This window comes from Cibotium barometz, chromosome 41 (assembly GCF_041138505.1).
Source record: "Cibotium barometz isolate CiBa-2024 chromosome 41, ASM4113850v1, whole genome shotgun sequence".
Lineage (NCBI taxonomy): Eukaryota > Viridiplantae > Streptophyta > Polypodiopsida > Cyatheales > Cibotiaceae > Cibotium > Cibotium barometz.
Genome location: NC_141086.1, coordinates 32,884,004 through 32,909,607, shown reverse-complemented (window position 1 = coordinate 32,909,607; position 25,604 = coordinate 32,884,004).

The window sequence follows — 25,604 nt, the reverse complement described above, 5'->3', positions numbered from 1 at the left end:
CCTTCTTTGAGCTCCATCTCTTTCATCTTCAAGGCTCCCGTAAAACCCTAGTCTGCACATCTCTTTTCTTTTTACTCTAAACCTAACCTTTCTACTCTAGCTTCCAAGAAGATATGGCTGCACCAAGAAGAACAAAAGATGAGATTGGGGAGATATCCTTGCACAACAAGAAGGACGATGATGGTACTTGGGTGTGGGAGAGGCATTTCGAGTGCTTGGGTTTATCTACAGCTTGCTGCAATCGGGCCTCACCGAGTTCGATGGCAAAATGTAATGGAGCATCATTGGAAAGGTCGTTTACAAGGCTTCAAGAACGCAAGCAATAGAAAACTAGTGGCCACGATACAACATGTTTACACAACACGACATATCCACCAACAAACTCAATTTCCATACAATTGTAAGTATCATATGTAGAAAGGGGCATGTGAGATTTTCTGATAGAGATGTTTCAATCTAAGTCAACTTATTTCTTGTTTGCACATATTTTTCCTTCAAACATGGTAGAGGAGTAACCATTGGAAAGCCTTACCAAAACATTTCAAGCATTGCATGTACAGACATTGGTCAGGCAATGTCTTCTTGTAAAACAAGTGCAGAACTTCTTAAGGAAAAGGTCTTCTTTTACTGGCACTCCTATTTGGTGCCAAAACAGGACAGTGGGTTTGGTAAGTTACAATGTTTTCTTGTAAAACAAGTGCAGAACTTCTTAAGGAAAAGGTCTTCTTTTACTGGCACTCCTATTTGGTGCCAAAACAGGACGGTGGGTTTGGTAAGTTACAGATAATCACATCTCCACCCCTATCTTCCATAGAATGGCCAATTCTAGATGCTTGGACTGTAATGGTCATGAAATCAAAGATGCTTTGTGATATACAAGGGTCTTTGAAGTTTGTAAAGCCTTCTCGATATGTGAGTCTTAGTAGTTGGGTATGCCCAATACATCTTTTTGCCAAGATATTCAATCAATTTTGTTTCTCACAAACACCTACCATGTTTGTGTGCAAGAAGGTATTAGGTGATGATATGGTAGCCTTGCTTGGAGACCAGTGGAGGACTGTAGAAGGGATACATAAGGATGACACATTCAAGTGCAATATAGTAGAATCTAGTGTCTCATTTCGGTATCTCAAAGCTTGTGCCATACTACACATACGCTTCTATTATGAGCGGTGGATGAAAAAGAATAGTTGTTGGGTCCCAATGTAGGTAGATAAACAAGTTATTTTGCCTCTCGACATATGCGTTTGGCTGCCCAATGGTGCAGTGGAAGTTGTAGGTGCAAGTAGACATTGGAGCCTCCTAAATATTAGAGAGCACCTCAATATCGTGGGAGGTGAGGATATTGTTGAGATTCAAGCTCGATGTCAGTGTGAGCCAGCTATGCTATGTGCTGACATGTTAGGTAGGAACATGTTAGGTAGGAACATGTGTGAGACATAAATGACCGCGTCCAACTGGTCATAGTGTGTGGACATTAGCTAGGGTTAGATGTGTGTGGACACAACTCATAGTGTGTTGTGTGTATTATGGATTATGGCTTTATGCATTGTGTGAGAAGGGAGATGGCTTTCCTCTATGGTTAGGGTTTGCAATATACATTAGGGTTTGCTCCTGTGTGTGTGTCTCCTCTCCCTCTACCGTTTTTTCAACATGGTATCAGAGCCTTGTGCTGTCTATTAGGGTTTATGAGTGAGTGAGAGAAGAGGGAGAAGAAGCTGTGAAGAAAAGCTGTAAAGCTTGCCATTGATGCTGTGAAGGTTGGAGCACACCAATTACTATCAGATCTGAGAGCTTGGCCTACTGAGTAAGGTCTTCTAAACATCCTTGAGCGGATTGCAGGTGATTCAGGCAAAAACAAAGCAAATTAGAGCAACTCAAAGCAAAGAAAAATTCTGGTTTTTTGGAAGCTTTCCATTAAAGCTTGGAAGCACTGATGTATGGTGGAAATACATGTAAATCTGGCAAAAGACACATGTATCTAACAAGAAGGAATGTATTGGCACCTCCTATGCAAGCCCTACACTGATTTTGGAGCAATTTACATGCATTTGAATGAGTGAAAAATTTTGGTTTTTGAGATCTCACAAAACAGAGAAAAGGAGGTCAAAATTTGATGCATTTGGAGCATGTTTTGGCAAAAATCAAAGCATTGACTGGTTGCACATATACCTAGGTGTGTTGGGCCATCACCAATTAGTACTTCAAACACTCCAAAAGCCCTCAGGAGCAGGCGATGCTGGCTGGACAGCAGAAACAGAGCATATTTCAACTATTTTGCAAAGTGGAGGATCAAATTCAACCCTTGTGCTTGACATCATCCAAAATTGGTTTAGCAATTAGTTGCTACACACACTTGAGAAGAAGGCTACATGATTGGGTTGATCAATTATGCCTAATTGAGCTGATTGAAAAGCCTGTCCACCACTGGTTTGCAGAGAAACAGAGTTTAATTGAACAATTACTCTTTGGTCTTAACAATTGGACTAATTCCTCTTACATGGAGTTAGTGGACACTATTACATGGAGTTAGTGGACACTATTGCTAAGCTAATGAATGCCTGGTTGCTCAATTTGGATAAATATTCAAGAAATTAGAGCAAATTTACTACTGGTTTTTCTGGTTTTTCTAGTTTTTCCCAAAACAGAGAAAGGGGTTTTACAAAATTGATCTGCACATGTCGGATGGTGTTGATATTCAACATTGAGGTTGTTTAGGTGTCAATGCAAGTTACCCATACTTGATTACACCACTACATTGCAATTTGGAGCCCTGGAAGGCGCATCAAATTAGGGTATCTCGGACTGCGTGAGCCAGTTCATTTTGGATGCATACAGGTTGATTTTCTACATCAAAATTGAAAGTTGTTGACTACATTGATCTCGAGGAGAGTGATTGAGCTGAGGAAGGCTCATTTACAGGATTGAAGTGTGCGGAAGGTGTATGCATTGAGCAAACATGTCGGATAATCTAGTACAGATTGTTGGTGAAAAGCTGGATAGGAAGAAGAACTTCCAGGCATGGAAGTACAGGATCAAAAGTTTTTTGAAGGAAAAAGGTTTTTGGAATCTCATTACAGGTGCTGAGCCAGAGCCGGAGCTACCCCAATAACCTACACAACAAAGCAGGTTATCGCTCATAAGCAATGGTCAGAAAGAGCATTCAAAGTGTTGCATTATCTATCTATATGTATTTCGGATGCTATGCTCATACACATACATGATGTTGAGAATCCCAAGGATGCATGGGATACATTGGTGAAGTTGTTTGATACAGACAACACGAGTGCTCGCAAGTCTCAGTTGTTTTGCGACAACAGATACATAATGTGAAGAGGAATAGAAGGAGCATACATGATTATGTGCAAGAAATAAAGAAGTTTGCAAATGCATTGGCAACAATTAATGCCCCCATGCCTGATGATGATTTGGTGGACATTACCTTGCATGGTCTTGGCAAGGAATATAAATCTTTTGATACATCTATCTCGGTTCGAAGTACAGGTTTACCAGACTTTGATGAGTTCGTTTCACTCTTGCTTGAGGAAATCAAACTCAGTGATTCTTTTCTGGATGCATCTACTAGCCATGATGATAATGGCAGAAATCAGGCTTTCTACTCGCAAAGAGGTTTTAGAGGCAGGGGGAGATTTGCATCACGTGGCCGTGGTGGTAATGGTCGTGGATGGCAGGACAGGTCATCACAAGAGAATTTTCCTCCTTCATATGGTGCTAGAGGTGGTCGTGGATATACACCTCAGAGAGGCAGAGGTAATCCTCGTGGTAGAGGACGTTGGCAAGGCCAACAAACATCTATGCAAGATGTGGAATGCCATTACTGTGGGAAGTTTGGTCATATGGCAAGAGATTGTTTTCGCAAACAGAATGATTTGAGAGGGGGTAGAGCCCAACGTGGTGGACATTATGGTGGACATTATGCACAACATGGTGGTGGAAATTATGCATCAAGCAGTAATGATGGCACTGCAAATCATTTGTTTGCCATGAAACATGTTGTTGGATCGATGATGACAAATGTTGAAAATGATGACACTTGGTATATGGATTCTGGAGCATCAAACCATATGACTTGTCATGGTGAATGGTTTGAGCATATGAAGCCTATGGATGTGAAAGGCTATGTGGAAACAAGAGATGATACTCAGCATGTCATTACACATGTTGGGTGGAAGTGTACCATTGGTTATGCACAATGGTCAAACAAAATCTATGTCAGATGTATTGTATGTGCCTTCTATCACAAAAAGCTTGGCCTCAGTTGGTCAAATGGTGGAACAGGGATTACAGGTTTGTTTCAACGGGCATGGTTGCTTCATTGAGGATTGTAAACATGGATGCTTCATTGAGGATTGTAAACATGGAAGTGTACCATTGGTTATGCACAATGGTCAAACAAAATCTATGTCAGATGTATTGTATGTGCCTTCTATCACAAAAAGCTTGGCCTCAGTTGGTCAAATGGTGGAACAGGGATTACAGGTTCGTTTCAACAACGGGCATGGTTGCTTCATTGAGGATTGTAAACATGGATGCTTCATTGAGGATTGTAAACATGGATGTAGAGTCATTGCTAAAGGCAAGAAAGAAGGCAAGTTGTTTAAGCTGGATGCTGGAATTCCTGAGTTAAAATCAGCCATGTTCTCTAAAAGCAGAAATGTGGTACAGGACATTAATATATGGCATAAGAGGATTGGACATGTCAATATACAAAGGTTAAAGAACATGCAGGACAAGAGGCATTGTCAGTGGGCTGTCTAGATTCAAGTATGATGGGAATATGCATGTTTGTGACGCCTGTCAGTTTGGAAAGCAGGCAAGGTTGTGGTTTCCTAGAGAAGGAAATATGAGTAGCAGGCCACTTGAGATAGTACATAGCGATGTATGGGGTCCTGCACAAAACCCATCTATCAAAGGCAGTTTATATTATGTGACATTCATAGATGATTTCAGCAAGATGACATGGATATACTTTCTTAAAGAGAAGAGTGGTGTTGGAAAAATTTATGGATTTCAAAGCTTTTGCAGAAAAGCAATATGGCTGTTGGATTAAATTTTTGAGAATAGATGGAGGTGGTGAGTACACCTCAAATGCTTTTGAGCATTTCTTGAGGAAGCATGGTATAAGAAGACAATTGACTTGCAGGTATACACCTCAGCAAAATGGTGTGGCTGAGAGAAAGATAGAGTCATATGTGAAGTGGCCAGGACAATGCTCAATGAAAAGAGCATGCCAGATTATTATTGGGCAGAAGCATATACTACTGCAGTGTATATACTGAATAAAACACCTACAGCAGCAGCAGCCATTCATGGAAGTACGCCAGACATGCGGCTTACAGGTTATAGGCCAGACATTGGACACCTCAAAGTTTTTGGATGCATAGCTTATGTACATGTGCCTGATGAAAGAAGAAGGAAGTTGGATCCTAAGGCAGAGAAGTGTGTGTTTGTTGGATATGCACAGGATCGTAAACAAATGTTACAATCCACAAACTAGATAAGTGGTCATCTCACGAGATGTGGTGTTTGATGAGCTTGCTAGTTGGTACAAAGCAAAGGATGAGGGTGTCATTGAGTCACTTGAAGCAGATGTGCCTATGAACTTGCCACAAGCAAGTTCTAGTTCTACTACTATGTCTGGGCTAGCAGTAGAAGCTGTGAGTAGTACTGTACGTCCATGGTCAGGACGTTTGAGACATGAGAGTGTGAGCACTGGGAGTAGTGCTATGGATAAAGGCAAGAAGAAGGTTGAAGGAATTGGAATTACAGGTTATGAGTCATCGAGTTCAGAGAGTTTGGATGAGGAGCATGGCATACCTGTTTTACGCACACCTGGTGCTAGGCCTGGTGCTAGGCAGGATAGATATGTGCCACCACATGCTAGAGTGACAGGTGTTCAGAGTGATCCGCATGCATTGCGGAGATCCCAAAGGGTCAGATATCCAGTTGTTGATAGGTTGACATATCGTGATTTTGCTATGCATTATGCATATATGACATCTATGGTGAAGCATGTGGAACCTACATGCTATACAGAAGCTATTGGAAAGCATGTATGGGAGAAAGCAATGGATGTTGAGATAGACGCATTGGTTCATAATGACACATGGGACTTGGTTGCATTACCACAGGATAAAAATGTTGAGATGGACGCATTGGTTCATAATGACACATGGGACTTGGTTGCATGACCACAGGACAAAAATGTCATTGGTTGTAAATGGGTTTACAAAGTGAAGTGCAAGTCTGATGGTTCCATTGAGCGACATAAAGCAAGATTGGTAGCTAAGGGTTATGCACAAACCCAAGGCTTGGACTATGATGAAACATTTAGTCCAGTGGCAAAGATGGGAACAGTGAGAGCAGTCATTGCTATGGCTGCAGCTAATGGTTGGAAAATGCATCAAATGGATGTCAAAAATGCATTTCTAAATGGTGATCTACAAGAAGAGGTTTATATGGCACAGCCAGAAGGGTATGTACACCCAAGATATCCCACTCATGTGTGCAGATTGAAAAAGGCATTATATGGTTTGAAGCAAGCACCTCATGCTTGGAGTGATAAGATGAGCAGATATCTTATCTCTCTTGGCTTTCAGATTTCTACAGCAAATTCTTCACTTTATGTGAAGAAGACAGATCATGGGATTGTTTTACTCGTCATCTATGTGGATGATTTGATCGTCACACGGGTGATCATGTTACAGATGTGATGCATGTCAAGAAAGAAAGCATTGAGTGGGCAATTTGACATGAAAGACCTTGGTGAGTTGAGATACTTTCTTGGAATTGAAGTGATCAAAGACCATGCAGGTACATGGTTAGTGCAACGCCAATATGCATTGGATATGTTGGCAAAGTATGGCATGACAGGGTGTAAGTCTATGAGTACACCTTTGGAGCAAAATGTGAAGTTGCAGGCTGATTTTGGTGAGGAGCTAGATGATCCATCTATGTACAGAAAGATGATTGGTAGTCTCATTTACATGACTATCACACGCCCGGATTTGAGTTATGCTGTGGGGCTAGTAAGCCAGTTTATGCAGAGCCCCAGAAAACCTCATTTGGATGCAGAGCCCCAGAAAACCCCAAGAGGTCTACTAGTGGATATGCTTTTACACTTGGAAGTGCTGTGGTGAGTTGGAGTAGCAAGAAGCAACCTACAGTTGCTTTATCCAGTACAGAGGCTGAATACAGGGGTGCAGCCATTGCTACTTGTGAGACAGTATGGTTAAAGAATCTCTTGGCTAATTTGGGTGAGCCTATTGATGGCAAGGTTGTCATTCATTGTGACAACATGAGCAGTATACAGTTGGCCAAGAATCCAGTGTTTCATGCGCGGACCAAACACATAGAGGTCCATTATCACTTTGTCAGAGAGAAGGTGCTGGATGGTATAGTTGATCTACAGTATGTGAAGACTGAAGAGCAGGTGGCAGACATCTTTACAAAGCCACTTAGCAGGGAGAAGTTTGAGTACTTCCGTACTATGTTGGGAGAACATGGGATGAGCTTGAGGGGGAGTGTTGAGAGCTTTGATATCCCAAGCTCATCTACATCTTCATCTATGGCAGTACATCATGAGCTTGAGAGGGGCTGTTGAGATTCAAGCTCGATGTTAGTGTGAGCCAGCTATGCTATGTGCTGGCATGTTAGGTAGGAACATGTGTGAGACATAAATGACCGCGTCCAGCTGGTCATAGTGTGTGGACATTAGCTAGGGTTAGATGTGTGTGGACACAACTCATAGTGTGTTGTGTGTGTTATGGATTATGGCTTTATGCATTGTGTGAGAAGGGAGATGGCTTCCCTCTATGGTTAGGGTTTGCAATATACATTAGGGTTTGCTCCTGTGTGTGTGTCTCCTCTCCCTCTACCGCTTTTTCAACAGATATAAGCAGAGCACAATTCAAGGTGAACAATAGAAAGATTCGAAAATGACTAGAGCCAAAGACCTTGGTAGATCCCGATTGGGATATTGATGGTAATATGCTCAATTAATGGGGATTTTGAATTTTGTGAATTTTGAAGCTACTTCAAGTATGTTAATTTTGTAAAGTCCTTGCCCTCAAAAAAGTGTACTGAGCAATGAATTTTTGTCTTGTAGCAACTATGAATTGAGATTTTTATAACTCAAAAAAGTGTACTGGGCAATGAATTTTTGTCTTGTAATAACAACTATGGATTTAGATTTTTATAACTCAACGTTTTGAATTTTGTGAATTTTGAAGCTACTTCAAGTATGTTAATTTTGTAAAGTCCTTGCCCTCAAAAAAGTGTACTGAGCAATGAATTTTTGTCTTGTAACAACTATGAATTTAGATTTTTATATTAAAGTTATAACTTAACATTCCTCTGTTGGGGATACATATGATCAACCTATCCAGATATCTGAAAGCGAAAGACCTTGACTCGATATAGACAAACTGATAGATGAAGCCAAAGAGGTGCATCAAAGAATTCTTCACAAGAGAAGAAGACGGAGGAAAAATCTGTCGTGTAGAATTAGAAAGGTCTTGTATCGAAGTCATTGTAAGACTTGTACTGAACTGTTGTATCTTAGCAATGACTAATGTGATGAAAAATTTCTACATGGACATGTGTCTACTCTACAAAGTACAAAACGATTTTTGAAGCAAACGTCTTTAAAATTCAGTTTTAATCAAAGATAAGTTATGAGGATAAAAATTCTCAACAATCTATTTTATTATGGCAAAGCACAATACTCACAAAATACAATAATGAGTAGGGCTCAATAAAAATATAGAATGTTTATACAAATATGAGCCGAGCTCAATAAAAATATAGAATCTTTACAACGTTGTCTCTTGACATATACAAAATGCCTCTAAGTGGTTTCGGGCTTTGTAGTCTCAGCCTTGGCCTCCTCCTTTAACTCAGCCTTGGCCTCCTCCTTTAACTCAGCCTTGGCCTCCTCCTTTGACTCAGCCTTGGCCTCCTCCTTTGACTTAGCCTTCGGCACCTTGGCCTCCTCCTTTGTCTCCTTTGTTGGCACCTTGCATGCCTTGTCCTTGCCCTTGCCTGCAAATGGAAGCTTCCTCTTTGCCTTGTCCTTGCCCTTGCCTGCAAATGGAAGCTTCCTCTTTGCCTTGCCCTTGCTTCCCTTCTTAGGGACTCCTTGTTTAAAGCTGAAATGCTTAATAGGGGAATGAAACGACATCTTTTTTCTCTTCTTTGATGCACTAGTGCCAACAACTGGTGGAAGTGGTGAGTCAGGGTCATCAGGCGTAATTGCATTATTGAGGATAATATTAATGTTTATTGCCTTTGCCTGCACACTCCACAGCTAGAACTCGTCTGAGCAAACACACTACAAAACAACATAAAAGTCAATTAGAATAATGCGGGATCTCTCATGAAATGAACATAGAGAAATTATATTACAGTGACACAAGAAACTTACACAGGTGTCAAAATTAGTGTACTTGGAAAGGAGGAACTTCCAGAAATTTGTGACTACATGCCAGCCACAAGAGTGCGAATCCTTTTGCACAGGAACGGGTTGGTTGAGAAATTTCCACTCTATATCCTTTTTCAATTCAGGACATAGAGTTTCAATCAATGCAACCACCCTCTTACATGCCCTACAATCAACGATAAAAAGAATGACTTACAATCAACAATTAGGAAGCAAGAAGAAAACGATATAAAGTATAATGACTTATAATTTAGACTGTCTATGCATTCTGAGAAGGCTATTCATAAAAATTATCCAGCATTTCACCACATTTATTAAACAAGCAGATCAGTGCCCTCTGAAATTGAGAAAGTAAACAAAAAATATAATAAACCTAACACAGGCAACTAATAACTCAAATTCCATCAACAGCTTGAAATCCAAAGAAAATACATACTTCTCTATATATGGCAGCACAACAAAGCAGGTACCCAAACTAACTCCCTGGAAATAAGGAGCAAGGTCCTTCAGACCTCGATAGGTCAATCAGGATAGTTGATACCAAAGGATCACAAATATATACTTGCTTTGCCTGGTCTGGCAAAAGCTCTTTCAACAGTACCCTGCAGATTGAATTAAAAACATTATGAAAGGGAAAAAGAAATCAAAATAAGAAAGCATTCAAAAAAAGGCAAAGATTACACACCTTAAACAAGTAAGCACAATACTATCATTGATCTCTCTATCCTTTTCAACGAGCATATAAACATCCGTTGGAGCGATATGGAGGTACTCCTGCTCGGCATTGTACGAGACATTGCATATAATCTGACCAGGCACCGCCGCCTTAAGTTTGTCGTTATCTCTCCCTCCAACTTTAGAAGGTTTTCTGCCAAATCATCCCTATCGACATTCTCTTCTAATAATGTCTCCTTTCCCTTCAGATCCACCCCCTTTACAAGCCTCTTAAGCCCTTGTGTACCTGTGGTGTCACCTCTTCAATAACCACCTTGTCAGAAGCCTTGATCCTCTTCAAAGAAGGAGAAATGGAGAGGATTTTTGCTACCTTCCTATCCCTGAATGATAGAGGTCGCATGAACTTATCATACCTATACCTAACTCTGCTTACTAATGTCATATCCCTGTCCATTAGTGTGACTCTCCTGGCATGGGCAGCACAAATGGTACTATCATTTAATAAGTCTATAAGAAAGTCCTCGCATGACTCTTGAAGACATGCGAGGGTGCTACTTTGCCATTTAAAGTAACCTTTCCACTTTATTCTGTCGCTTATGGATCTAACAATCCTCAAGAAAGGAGCTTTGGGGATGAGGAGATTGATAGCCACCTACGCCTTCCTTATCTCCGCAAACATTTTTCTTTGCCTCTGCAAAGTGACCTTGGCCTTTGAAATGTTCCTGCTGGTGCTGGGTTTGACATCAGGAAGCATAGGTTTACTTAAGACATCCTTTGCAATTTTCTCTCGAATATCTGGAACCGACGAAACTGGATTCGGCATTGGATTGGGCACTAGATCTGGCTCTCGCACTGAAACTCTCCTGATGGTCTGTTTTGTGCGTGCCATTAACAGCACTATAAAAGAGAAGGCAGAGTAATTAGCCAAGTCACATGACCACCATCCACCACGCGATAAGGGGAGTCCAAATGTGGACCAACGTTCTTTTCGCGCACGGTGAACGAAACAAGAACTTATCAATAAGATTTTCAGAACCATCCACGGAGCGATATTTCAATTCGAAAACATGGAGAATAGATATATCGCACCATGAACAAAATCTCTTATCAAAAAAATTCACCCAACCGTCCACGGAGCAATATGTCGATTCGATTTCACATGGAGAATAGCCATATCACACTGTGAATGAAATCAACGAAAGAAAAGGGGAAGAGAGAACTTATCAATAAAATTCACCCAAACGTCCACGGAGTGATATGTCGATTCGAAAAACATGGAGAACTGCCATATCGCACAATGAACGAAATCAGCAAAGAAAAGGGGAAGAGAGAGAAAAACTTATAGGCACTTGAAACAAGGGCTGGGATGGATGGATTCAGCGAGCTGCACGAGCAAAGTGTATAGAAACGCAATTGGAAAAAATTGTGGAAGAAAAAAGCGTGGAAAAGAAAATATTCCTCCTTTTTATAGAGCAAAACGCAATCATGCATTGACTACGTTAGCCCTACACGTGGCAATTTGTGAATCCACGATGACGTAAGCCCTTCAACACGTGGCATTCGATCCTCTATCATATGATGTTAGCCCTATTATTTGACCTATATAAAGATGATGCGAGTCTTTTTTCTACTTTTCTCTGCGCTCAAAATTTTATTGCTTTCCATACCGTCCACAGTGCGAGTCAACTTTTTCCACAGCCATACTGTCCATGGTGCGATAGGTGCATTCCTGCGTCGTTGCTTTCTCCTTATCACATGGTGAAAAGATTCCACCTGGATCAGAGAAGCGATGGAGGTTAAGGGTTCTCACTTGTATAATGCTGCAGATGATGTGGATGATTTATTGCTGGAGGAGATTAAGGATGAGCCTAGCGCCACCGCAGAGCATCTCTTTGATCTGCTGAGGAGGGTTGGGCAGGACAAATCCCTTTGCCATGTAGAGCCTATGTTCAACGTTCCTTTCAGTCTGGGAGGAGATTATCAAGGACATGGCAAGGACATCCCAGGAGGGAGAGTGGACAGACTATTGCAGGTTGGTCGACAGAGGGACCGTCTCTTATGGGTCCATTACGTATATCCACATGTCAAGCCTTACAGTCACCTCGTCTCAAAATTCAAGCATGTAGAAGAGGTGGGACACTTACTTAGATGATCAATGTATCAAGATTTGTGTTGACATGTGCCCAGTGCATGGTAGGAAATGCAGGTTGCTAGAATATCATTTTGGGTTTGTTGCCTATCTCTTTCTTCATGCCTGATAAGGATGATTACATAAAAGAGGAGCTCAAAGGAAGGACTGATAAATCAGAATAGTCCTTTATTTCAAGTGCTCAGAAGAAGAGGTCCTGGACCTTGTGTCTGAGGAGGAGGAACTTATCAGCTCAAATTTTGATGTGGCAGAGTTTGAGGCCTCCACCATCATTGATGAAGGAACATCATCCATCCATGGGGAGCAATTGCGTCCAATTTTGTCATGCCTGGGCTACCGTCCTTCCTAATCAATGGAAAGTATTACCTCTTCCTCTCCCACATTCAAAAACTCTACAATTTTAGGGACGTTTACTGTCTTGCTATAATAGCAGACGGTTATGAAGCTGCGTCCAGTGTTCTCGATGTAGAGAATGAGCAAAGGATGAGTTTCTCGCATTAGACACAGAAGTGACAGAAAACTTCTGTGAGGCCCCAGAAGCAATGTCCTTGTGCTTTAAAAAAGCCAAGGAGAATGAAGCTTCTCTTCCTTCAGAGAAAGAATTTCAAGCCCTTCAGTAGGATATGGGCATTTCTAAGTTTGGTAAGGAAGCTGTTCCCGAACTTGACCAAGAAAATGAAGAGGGATCCATCAGCCTTTGGGATGCAGCGAACTTGGAGGAGGATGAGAACTAGAAGGTAAGTTATTACTTCTATTACCTGAATTAATTATTTCTTTAGTTTGTCTGGTTTAATTCTTATTGCTTCAGTATGTCTGGTTTAATTCTTATTGCTTCAGTATGTTTGAATTATTTCTTACTTTAGTTTGTTCCCTCCTGGTTCTTTGTCAATACAGATAGAGCTTGACGACGTCGATGGATTTCGACGGGTCATGCAAGAGTTGGGCAAGATGCCGCTCTTGCACACTACATCTCTTCTATCGACAAAAATATATTTATTATATATCATAGAAAGTACTCCAGGGATGCAGAGATTTCACTCCTTACACTGAAAGCCTTATCTAGGTATACAGGGTATGCATTTATACCTTATAATATGCATAAAGTCATGCTTATAAAGAAGTGTGCTGCCATCCGTATCTTTGGATATGGCCCTAGTTTTTGGCCTTCTCGAGCAAGTTATTTTCTATGTTAATCAAGCTATGTCCTAGGTGTAGGAGTGGAGGATGTAAAGTCACTCGAGGGCTATAGTCACGTAAGGTTTTTGCTTTATAGAGGGAAAATGCCTACCGAAGAGGGGGAGCAAGAAGAGAAGAGACTCAAGAGCAATTAGCTCTTTTCGTTGTAAATATTTTCACTGTAAATCTTCAATATAATGGAATGGTGCAATTATTTTTTATTTTCAAGTCAAAAAGCTTTACAACTTTCTTCTAAATGTTTACTTCCTAAGTCAAAAATGTTTACAATTTTATTCCAAATACTTTCAATTTCAAAGTGTTGTTTCTACTTCTAGATTCTTCCTATGCGTCTTTGTGAAGATCTCCATGCTGCATGACATGCTGGTCTTGTGCTAGCTTTCCACTTTAGTGATCTTCCCTATTTGGCATTATTTCGTGCTGCCCTTGCTAGATTACTCATATGTGCCCTTTCCATAGATAATTTTCACCCAAAAGTGTATCTATAAAACTAGTTAAACATCTCCTTGAGGTAATTTGTACGAGTCTTCCCTCCTTGAGGTAATTTGTACGAGTCTTCCCTCCTCCATGCCGGGTGTTTTTAAAATATACTCCTCTGGCTTGATAGTGAGATTTCTCCATTCCGTGTGTGCTCCACATGTCCGGAGAACCATACTCATTCATGAAGTATGCACCATGAGCATAAAGAATGTGCTGTAAAAAAATTAAGAGAGTCAGTAGTTATTCATACTCGTTTCTTAATATCCAGTAGGAAGGAGCAAATGTGTTTACCATGTAGTGCGTAATGTTGGTTTCACCCTATGTATCAACCGTGGACTTCGTAAAATTAGAAAGCTCGTCTTGAAATTTTTGTTGCTCCTTTGTGGTTGTCATGCTTTTGGTCAAAAGTTTCACCATCTTATTGAAGTCTGACCAAACCTTCTCACGTAGAATTACAAGGCTTGAATTGGTGCAGTCAAATGTTGTACATTTGCATAAATCCCTCCACAAGTTCCAAGGCTTGGTTAAGTCCTTGGCATTTTTTGGCTTCTCCAAAAAACGTCTTGCTTTATTTCCACTCATGGACACTTGTTGTGCAACCTCATGATTCATGCCAGAGGTCTTTTTGTTAACAGTAATCTGCACATTGCCACCATGGCACCCAATTGGGTTGAGTAGTTGCTCTACTTTATAAAGAGCTTCTTCTTGTCGTTCTTTGCCTTGCATGGTAAATGCATAATCTATGTGACACTTGAGCAAATGGTCAAACACATGCAGTGTACAGGAGTGGACATTCTTCAGGTCAAATGGAATTATAGGATTCCATTATGGGTCTCTCAAATGCCTGTTTGGCACAGCTAGCATGTTAGCAGTAGACAAGACACCTCCAACCCAGTTGCCAGCAACATCATCCATGGGGTCGTGCTCAATATCTTGATTCTCAAGCATCGTTTGTTTTCCCTCATCATTCTCATGCACCACGGACAAGGATTTGGGGTGTTGGCACCTTCTGTGGACACCCAAGCAAGCACTTTAGTGTCTTCAAGTCACCCCCCAAATGCCAACCTACTGTATAAGTGCCTTTGCCCTCTACCTCAAGTTTTTCTCCCGAAATCTGTGCTTTGATGACAGTGGTAATCCAGGGTATCCTATCAAACATCCAAGCGAGAACTTCATGTGTCTCTTTTGGTACTTCAAATGCCCCAAGCCACCATATCTCTTTCTCAGATTGGACACTATATGAGGGAAGGCAAATCCTCTCCCTATCAGGAGTTTGGTTGATCTCAGTATTCCCCTCAAATGTGTCTTCACTGAGAAAAGATGATAACTCTGAACTTTTTGCATATGCCATAGCCTGATTCATGAGTGTGATACCCATTCGCTCTATCCTCTTTCCTTTCACAATCTGACACTCATCCATTTTCAACACAAAGCTAACTTTGTCACCTTGCATCACAAACAAAATTAAATAAGCTTTGATTTTTCATAGACTTTTCCAACTACTTTGCAAGAGATAAAAGTTACTTACAATTATTAGGTAATCCATAGAATAAGATCATAACTTTCTGAAGATGTTGTAGATCAACAAATATATTGTTAAACTCGTTGTAAGGAACCACAATATTACCATTGTTGCCTCACTTTTTTCCCCAAGCTCTAATGGTCAGCACATCATTGACGCAGTGGTACTCTCCAATCTTACGTTGCACATCTTCATTGCATGTCCTCTTTGCTAATCTTAATCTTCTTGGGGCAAGAAAAATATTTCGTGTGATGCCTTGTTTGCGAAGTGTATCTTGCAGTAATTGATGGAGAGCCTGGTATCCTTTTGTGCTTATGCCCACTTCATCACATGCATTCTGAACTTCCTCAATTCCTAAAATGTTAGTTATATCTTTCATTATCTCATTCACCAAGTATCTGTCGTACCTTCTTGTAGCGTGGATCTTGAACTATGGAAAGAATGTCATGTTTTCTCACGCAGCTACGTAACATATCTCCAATATCTTGAGGACCATTATCACCACACGCATCTTTAAGAAAGCTCCTGTAATGAACTAACAAAGATTACTTATAGTAGCAATATTATATAATGAATTAATAGTTAATGAAAAAAATCAATAATAGATACACTCTAATAAGAATAACTTATAATAACCAAAAATCAAACAAACCTTGCTACATGAATTCTTCGCTTGAGAGAACCACCACCAATTGCAAGTGTCTGAATGTTGTTCATTGTCCTTTTTTGCTCTCTGGCTCCCATGGGTGTGCTCTTCATACGCAAGATTGTATCCTGTAACTTGAGGATGTGGTCCTCTTTCTCTTTGCCCTCTCTCTGTATAGCTGTAAAATATTATTTTGTGCAGTTTCAAGAGCTTATTGCACACTACTCAAAGTGACTTGCAAGCTATGAATTTGTGAGTTTAGAAATTGAACCTTCCATGCATTACATATACTTAAGCATTTGCAATATCCAAGGAGCCCATTCTCACCCTCTCCAATAAAATGAATGAATGAGGATAAGTCTGTGAAAGGTGGAGAAGAGAAAGTTGAAGAAGGATCATTAGGATATAAATACCCATCAACCCAAAGATCCACATTACAATGACCCTGTTGTCTTCTTTCTTGCTTCTCCTGTGCGTTTAGACGTTCTTTTTTAATAGGTGCATATTCATTCAAGATGCGAATATGCAAGTCTACCTTCCTCACTCGTGATGAATTTGAGGTGTTTGTTATTTCTGTGAGTGCCATAGTAGACACAATGGAAGATGGTAGATAGCTTGGATCCCAAAGAGAAGCTTGAAAGAGAGACCTACTGCAATGAGAGAAGGGCTTGGGAGGGAGAGAGAGAGAGAGAGAGAGAGAGAGAGAGAGAGAGAGAGAGAGAGAGAGAGAGAGAGAGAGAGGATCTTTTAGTTGTTGAGTCGAGATGTGATAGTAATCAATGAAGAAAACGGTTTTTAGGTGGGTTTGCTTATAAAATATAACTTCTAAATTGCTGGCCTATCAAAAAATTTAAATTTAAATTAAACTTTTTATTTTTTATGCATTTAAAAGTGAAAAATAAAAAAACTTAAGTTTTCCTTGTCTTTTAATGACTTGATTTAGAATTTGTGGGAACTTCAAAAATGCAATGAAATTGTATTAAATAAGATTGTCTTTTAATGACTGTTGATATGAAATTTAGAGGGAACTTCAGAAACGCAATGAAGTGCATTAAATGTGATTGAAAGTTATTTTGAGATAATTATTTTGAATTATAATAAAAAATATTTTTGGGCCCCTATATGGACGAGATTGATGATGTTTCGAGAGTTTTAGTGGCTAGAAAGAGAATCCTAGAGTGAAAATCCTAGAGAGGGAAAACTAGAGAGATCCCCTGGAACTCCACACAGAGTACAACTCCATCTCCATCGCAATTATTGCAAGGCAGGTGATTTGTCTCCATTGCCACCTCCGATCTTCTGCAAGCCTCCTCCATCACATCCTTTGAGTTCTCTGGTATCCTCTTATTCTAGCCATATTTCATTTACAGGTGCATTCTTTGTTTGTTTTGTTGTCTAAACTAGCTAAAGTGGATCATTTGCTTCCCTTAATCGCCTAGGATATGGTTATGTTGCATGTTGGACTTATGCTTCTTTGTGGCCAAAATGAACTTCTCTTTTGCCACTTCTCGTGCAGATTAAGTGACAATGGTTTTCTATGAGTCCGCTCAAGTCGTACCACGGGTTTCAGCTGAGTTATCTTCTTCAATATTGGGAAACATGGGTGAAGTTTTAAACAGCATGAAACATGGCTCCATTGCAGGTGGTGTACTTGACATAATGGCCATGGCTGTTTGTCTCCATTGTCACCTTCAATCTCTTGCAAGCCCTCTCCATCATGGAGTCTAAGTTCTCTTAGTTTCCTCCTAGTCTCTCCTTCTTGCCAGATTTCATTCACAGGTACTTCTCTGTGTATTCCACTTTTTATGCAGAGATACATCAGCTTCAAACTACGTTTTCTACTTTCATTTCCAAGCCATGGCCAGTATGTCAAGTACACCACTTGCAATCAAGCCATGTTTCATGCTATTTGAAACCTCACCCATGTTTCCCAATATCAAAGTAGATAAGTTTCTTAAAAACTCACTTGAAGCCAAACAATACGACTTGAGATGGACTCATAGGACACCATTATCGTTTAAATTTGCCGCACGAGAAGTGGAAAAAGAGAAGTTCCTTTTGGCCACAAAGAAGCATTAAGTCCAACATGAAATATAACCACTTCCAAAGTGATTGAGGGAAGAAAATGATCACTTTAGATGGTTCAGACAACAAAAACAAACAAAGGATGCCACACTTTTGACAAGGATTGCAAATTTGGACAATGAAGTAAATACTTTACAAGAGGAATTGAAGGTCTTGAAATAAAATAAACATTACCTATACATTCCCCTCCACAGCCAACATGTTCTTCAGCCATAATTAGCGTCCTACACTTACTACTCAGCTTTTTGGATAATGAGGTTAAGAAGGTTTTACGACCATCATCTCATTAGTGGATTGGAATGAGAATCCAAACTATCCTTTCGTTGCAAAGTCTAAAATCAAATACACTAAAATTTGGTGGTTCTTGTACAATACCCTCTTGTATAAGCCTGGAATGAATGTAAAGAACTCTTGGAAGGCTACATTGAAGTATGATGGAGACATGGATAACTATGGATCCATGGTATCCCCAGCCTTGGGGATAGGGGCAATAGTATGAAGAGACCAGGTGCATGAAAAGCCCTCCGAAAGTGCTCTGTTAAACATGTGAGCTATAAGTGGGGCGAGGTGATCTCTTCTAATCCTTGTGTGATCCTGGGAGCGACCATGCTAGAGCCTCATCATAGCTTTCTCCACAATGTCTGGGGTGAAAAAAAAAGCTAGATAAAGTGGGCAAGGCTGTACAATGCCGGAATTGTGGTGAGTGGGGTCATATCAGTCCGCAATGTGAGAGACCAACCAAAGCTAATGGTGGCATATATCAATTGTCTTTGGGAATGAGTGATAAGGTGATGGTCCCTAATATGTAGGTGAAGGAAGCAATCCAGCCCAATGTTCATAAAGTCTGTAAGGTCACATTTGCAGAACAATCTTTTAGGATGACCCACTTCAAGAGGTCTATAAGGACTCTTTAGAAGGATATTATGCCACAACTAGATTGCCAGAGCTAGATCTTCCTCTAGCACTTGTGGTGGTAGTCACAAGAAGCTTGCAAGATACAAGAACCGAATCGTTGATAAATGGGCCAATGAATACCGAACCTTAGATTGGAAGGAAATTCGTGAGCTCACGTGGAGAGGACAACCATTATTCATGGAAGTGTTCTCAACTAATACAGCTAAACTAGGAGAGATAGCCTTTCTTGGAGAAACTGTTGCTCCTCCCCTACGAGAATTCACTAGAGAGGGACCCTCGACATCAAAGTGGACCACTGCAAGTAGCCCAACTCTAGCACCAAGATATTATCCTACACCAAAAGTGCAACCACAGATCACACCACAACAACCTTTCTCTCACTATGACAATCGGAGGGTAGGGGAGCCAACTCGGCCTCCCATAAATGCACCTCCTGAAATGCGGGTAACAAGATCTTTGGAGGGGGTTGGTGAGGCAGGTAATAGGGGACCCACACCAATTTGGGATGCATGTGGACCATCTTACCAAAGAGAGGAATAGTTTCCACTGAGAGCGAGAGGCCGTAGGTGGAGAGACGGAAAACTCTCTCACTTGTAGCAAGAGTTGTATGATCCACACTAAGCTCAATCCAATGGGATTTGCATCCCTTTCGGAGCTAGGGATTCAACCCGTACCGGTGCACAAAAGCTTATCCATTTGATGATGGAGAGAATGCTAGGAATACTACTACTATTGACATAGACTAACACATACTCAAGCTCAATCTTGCCACACTCAATCACTCAACATCCCACTCATTCCATGCATCCAAACAAGAAGAAAGCTAAGCTATTGCATACACAAGCTCAAAGCATCCTTCATTCTCAGGATCTTACTTCCTAGCATGCACACACACCTTGAAGCTATCAACAACAAAGAAACATGCTTACTAGAGAATAGACATGAGAAGAGAGACAAACATCACTCATTGCATTAACAAAAGAATAGACTTACAATAATGTAGCTGGGGAGAGAGAAGAGCTTGCACCTCTATGGAAGAAGAGGGAGAGCTAGTCTCATGAGAGCTCAAACATGAGTTTGCCCAATGTGTCCATGCTCTCAAATGAGCCACCTTTTATACAAAAATTCTAGAACTCTCAAAAGTTCCCATGTGGGATTATTGTGAAGCCCTCTCCCACATACATCTACAAAGTGGAACTCTTTACAAGAGCCCTAAGTATTTTTTTTTTGTTGCATCCTCGGCATCCTTGTATTGATCTTCATTTGCATGCAACACTCCCCCCTTCCTATTTTGCGCACGTCCTCGAGCGCGGTAGTAGCAAGAGCTGCAACAAAAAACAATTGATACATTGAAGTATTTTATTGAAAAAGAAAAAGAAAAGAAAAGAAAAGAAAAATCAGCAATGATAATTTTCACACGTGAGCATACAAGTGCAGGGCTGATTATAGTTTTAATTAGTACTAAAATAGGTGAGTAAAGACTAGTCAAAGTGAGACTTAAGTAGTAGATAATGCTATGCAAAGGCAAGTGTGCTTTGTACACCGCCGGTTATGACCGTAGTCTCAATGTCCTACCAGTATGTAAGTTACTCCTAAATGGCATACCTACTCCTAAATATGAGCAAAGGTGATTGGAACTCTCATTTTTTTTTTGATATGTGTGTAGAAGTTGATGAAGATTAAGGTTCTATCCCAAAGAGACCCAAGCAATGGCCAAGAGACCTCCGCCAAGAGAATCTAAAGACCGCTAAGTATCTCAAGGGCGACAGACCCTTTTTCTTTCTGTTATGACCTAAGGAGTACCCCTTGAAGATGAAAGCATCGGTCTTGAGGGCCCATAGTGTACCCCCGAGTCCTACCAACATCTATCAAGGCGATAGATTCCTCAAAGTTCTTCTTCTGAAGTTTTTAGACATCAGTGTTCACCCCATGGAAACCAAGGCATCGGCCCCAAGGCATCTTTTAATGGAGTGTCAATTGGTGCAGACCTTTCGCTCTGAGCTTGTGAAATGAGCTCACTTTTCATTTCCCGACTTGATGACACTTCCGGTATAGTTTCTAATGTTGGCTCAAGAGAGGTTGGGCCCCGAGGAATAGGTGGTGGTGGTCCCTCAAGTATTGACTGAGCTTCCCTAATGAGTTTAAATTGATCTTCTCCTCACGAGGGTTTGGGTATTCTTGAAGCTTTTTGGGTAGCTCAGATAAAGCTGCAATGCGACTTCTATGAGCAGCAATGATGGCCTCTAGAGTCTCATTTACTTTATCCACAAAAACAGAACCCCCAGAACTATTCTCAGTCGTACTAGCCTCATCTTGTTTAGCACTAGGCCCAGGTTGAGGTTGATGTTCCTCATGCACTTCTTGGGAAGTAAAAGTTTTATCCCTCATGTTTTGTTTAGAGGTTTCCTGAGAACTAGTGGATGTACTTTTAGTTTGTTTGTTTCGGTTCTTCTTCCTCCTAGTGGTCTTTTTTCTACTGGACTGTAGGGTTTTGTCCACTAGATTTGTCTTTGCGTCCCTAGTTCGAGGTGTCTCATCAGTTTGTATTTCAGCGTTTCTTGTCTGTGATCGAGTCATGACTCTAAGTGGCACGACATCCTCATTCTCAGATGAAGGTGGCGATGGAACTGTGCCTACAAGGTTGAGTGAAACCTTTGGTTGAGAGGTGCCTTCCTCATGTGGTTTCAGCAGACAGTCTTTTGGGAAGTGTTCTACACAACACCCTAGACAATATCTTTCGATTGGTGGAAACTGTTGTACTGTTGTATTTGACCGAGATACTTGCCTTGAGCGATGTGGACAATCACGAGCCCAATGGGGTTCTCCACACTCATAACAGGGGCCCATTGGTTTGGTCTCTACTTTCCTTGGCTGCCATTGACCTGAGGGGCCTGGAGTCCTAGGTTGGTAGCCGCCTAGCAACATTAAAGAGTTTTGTTCCCCTGGTTGAGTCTCCAGTGCTTGGCTTGGGTATGCGGGACTTTCAAAGATATTTTCTTTGGATGAATATGATACATATTCTTCTTCCACATAGCCTGGGTTTACCAATTCTCTACACATATTTGAATTGTCGTAGTCGACAACCCTCACAGGAGCAGTCCCTGGAGCAGGAGGTTGAGCACCAAGAACAGGTCGTGCTTGTTGAGACGGAAAACTCTCTCACTTGTAGCAAGAGTTGTATGATCCACACTAAGCTCAATCCAATGGGATTTGCATCCCTTTCGGAGCTAGGGATTCAACCCGTACCGGTGCACAAAAGCTTATCCATTTGATGATGGAGAGAATGCTAGGAATACTACTACTATTGACATAGACTAACACATACTCAAGCTCAATCTTGCCACACTCAATCACTCAACATCCCACTCATTCCATGCATCCAAACAAGAAGAAAGCTAAGCTATTGCATACACAAGCTCAAAGCATCCTTCATTCTCAGGATCTTACTTCCTAGCATGCACACACACCTTGAAGCTATCAACAAGACAAAGAAACATGCTTACTAGAGAATAGACATGAGAAGAGAGACAAACATCACTCATTGCATTAACAAAAGAATAGACTTACAATAATGTAGCTGGGGAGAGAGAAGAGCTTGCACCTCTATGGAAGAAGAGGGAGAGCTAGTCTCATGAGAGCTCAAACATGAGTTTGCCCAATGTGTCCATGCTCTCAAATGAGCCACCTTTTATACAAAAATTCTAGAACTCTCAAAAGTTCCCATGTGGGATTATTGTGAAGCCCTCTCCCACATACATCTACAAAGTGGAACTCTTTACAAGAGCCCTAAGTATTTTTTTTTTGTTGCATCCTCGGCATCCTTGTATTGATCTTCATTTGCATGCAACACTCCCCCCTTCCTATTTTGCGCACGTCCTCGAGCGCGGTAGTAGCAAGAGCTGCAACAAAAAACAATTGATACATTGAAGTATTTTATTGAAAAAGAAAAAGAAAAGAAAAGAAAAGAAAAATCAGCAATGATAATTTTCACACGTGAGCATACAAGTGCAGGGCTGATTATAGTTTTAATTAGTACTAAAATAGGTGAGTAAAGACTAGTCAAAGTGAGACTTAAGTAGTAGATAATGCTATGCAAAGGCAAGTGTGCTTTGTACACCGCCGGTTATGACCGTAGTCTCAATGTCCTACCAGTATGTAAGTTACTCCTAAATGGCATACCTACTCCTAAATATGAGCAAAGGTGATTGGAACTCTCATTTTTTTTTTGATATGTGTGTAGAAGTTGATGAAGATTAAGGTTCTATCCCAAAGAGACCCAAGCAATGGCCAAGAGACCTCCGCCAAGAGAATCTAAAGACCGCTAAGTATCTCAAGGGCGACAGACCCTTTTTCTTTCTGTTATGACCTAAGGAGTACCCCTTGAAGATGAAAGCATCGGTCTTGAGGGCCCATAGTGTACCCCCGAGTCCTACCAACATCTATCAAGGCGATAGATTCCTCAAAGTTCTTCTTCTGAAGTTTTTAGACATCAGTGTTCACCCCATGGAAACCAAGGCATCGGCCCCAAGGTGCTATGACAACCTCAGGTCCTACCAAGCATTTCACATGGCGGTAGACACTTCCTGTCTCAATTTATTTTGGATATATATTTATTAAGGCACATTTTCGTAAATTTTTATTACTCCTAGCACCTAGCTCATATCTAAGAGGTAGCTACCACTAAGGATAACGAATATACCTTGAAAACATAAGTACTTGGCATACTCCATTGGTATATATCCTACACTGTCTTTAAATAGAAATATCTTTTACTAAGTCTTCTAAGACTCTAGAACTCACTCACCATATTTTAACAACTAATCAAAAACTCAAACCAGCCAATATTGTGTGAACATGCAAACCATATATTCGAAAGATAAGAGCACAAAAAGCAGTAGAGATTAAGATTTGAATACACCTGTTGTAGTGCTCTGTTGATGTTGTTCATTTGCAATGAGGCATTGCTGATTTTGGTGCAGATTGCTCCTCCTTGATCTTTGTAGGCGTAGCATGTCTCCCCCCTTCCTAATTTGTGTGTAAAGTAGGTGGACTAGTGGGGCATGTTTGATGCTCTTGTTTTAGCGAGGATCTCTGCAAAATTTTTATTAACAAACACAAAAAAAAGAAGAGAAAAAAATAAAATTTACCATTGGTGCCAAACACCGAATATAGCCGAGGGGAAAAAACCCAATGGGAGAAAAGTGCCCTGGCTTGTCGATCTTATTGTGGAGTCGATGTGCTTACCCTTGCGCTGGTGGTGGATCCGTGTCCTCGTCTGCTGGAAAGATGGTATCAATTTCCTCAGGATGCAGAGACAACCCCTCACAAAAACCTGCCGCTGGAGAAGGTGGTAGAGGAAGGAGTGCTTCCTCACTAAAGTATGGCATTGGTTCTATGGGAAGGTTAATCAGACAGTTTCAATTTTGGAACTATGCAATGTAGGTACTCATATTGATCCAATATTGACATGTAGGGGCTTGGGGAAGGAGGGCTTGCATGATCGGTGGTTGCAAGTCATTTAGGCTTGTATCCCTCCATTGTTGTGCTTGAACCTCCTCAGGTAATCGTCGTTGATTTGGTCCCCTCTCTGGTATTCTCACATTAAGAAGATTATGGCGTTGGGGTGTAACTCCCACAATTTGCTTCATTAAGCCTGTGCCATATCGTCTAAAGTAAGAGCGGCATATCCAACAAATATGTGAAGCTTCTTCTAATACAAGCCGTGCACACTCTTGACAATGTGGAAATGGGTGATGCTGTTGATAGAATAATGTGACAAAGTGATGCCCACAGCAACTCTCACCTAAGGGAGCATAGAAGTACCTAGAATGTGTTTGAAATGGAGGAGCACTATAACCCCCGCGATGATCTGGTCGAGTACTATCGGGGTCAATGCATGGTGGACATGTATCTCGCCAAATATCCATCAGGAGTTATCTGGATGTAGAACAATGAAATTTAGAACACTCATATCCATCATGACAATTCCAATCAAAAACAAGATTATTTCAAAGAAAACACATCTTCTAAAGGCATAAGGAACTACATTATTCAAACATTGATTTACCAAAGAGCTTTAATTGTAGTGTTAATGCCTTATCTTTAGTTTTTGGTATATCCTTTTTAAGAGGTGGACACTTTAGCAATTGTCTTGGAATTTGAGCAAGATAAGAGGTTTTAGGCATTGAAATGCTAGAATCTATGCTCAAATGAGACACATTTGGACTCGTCGTAGGTACACAAGTTGTTGGTTGAATTGTGAAACAAGGAGAAATAGGGACAGCAGGTGTTTCAATACATGTTTTAGGAAGATCAACACAAGTTGTTTTGTAGGTGCTATCACAGCCACCTTTCCTTTCTTGAAGAGTTTGTGTTGATTTCTTTTGCACCCACTGATATGGGCAATCAGGGGTGACTTTTGGAATCTTTCTGAAACACTCTTTTACCCCTGTCAAAGCATGGCATTTTGGAAGCCAAA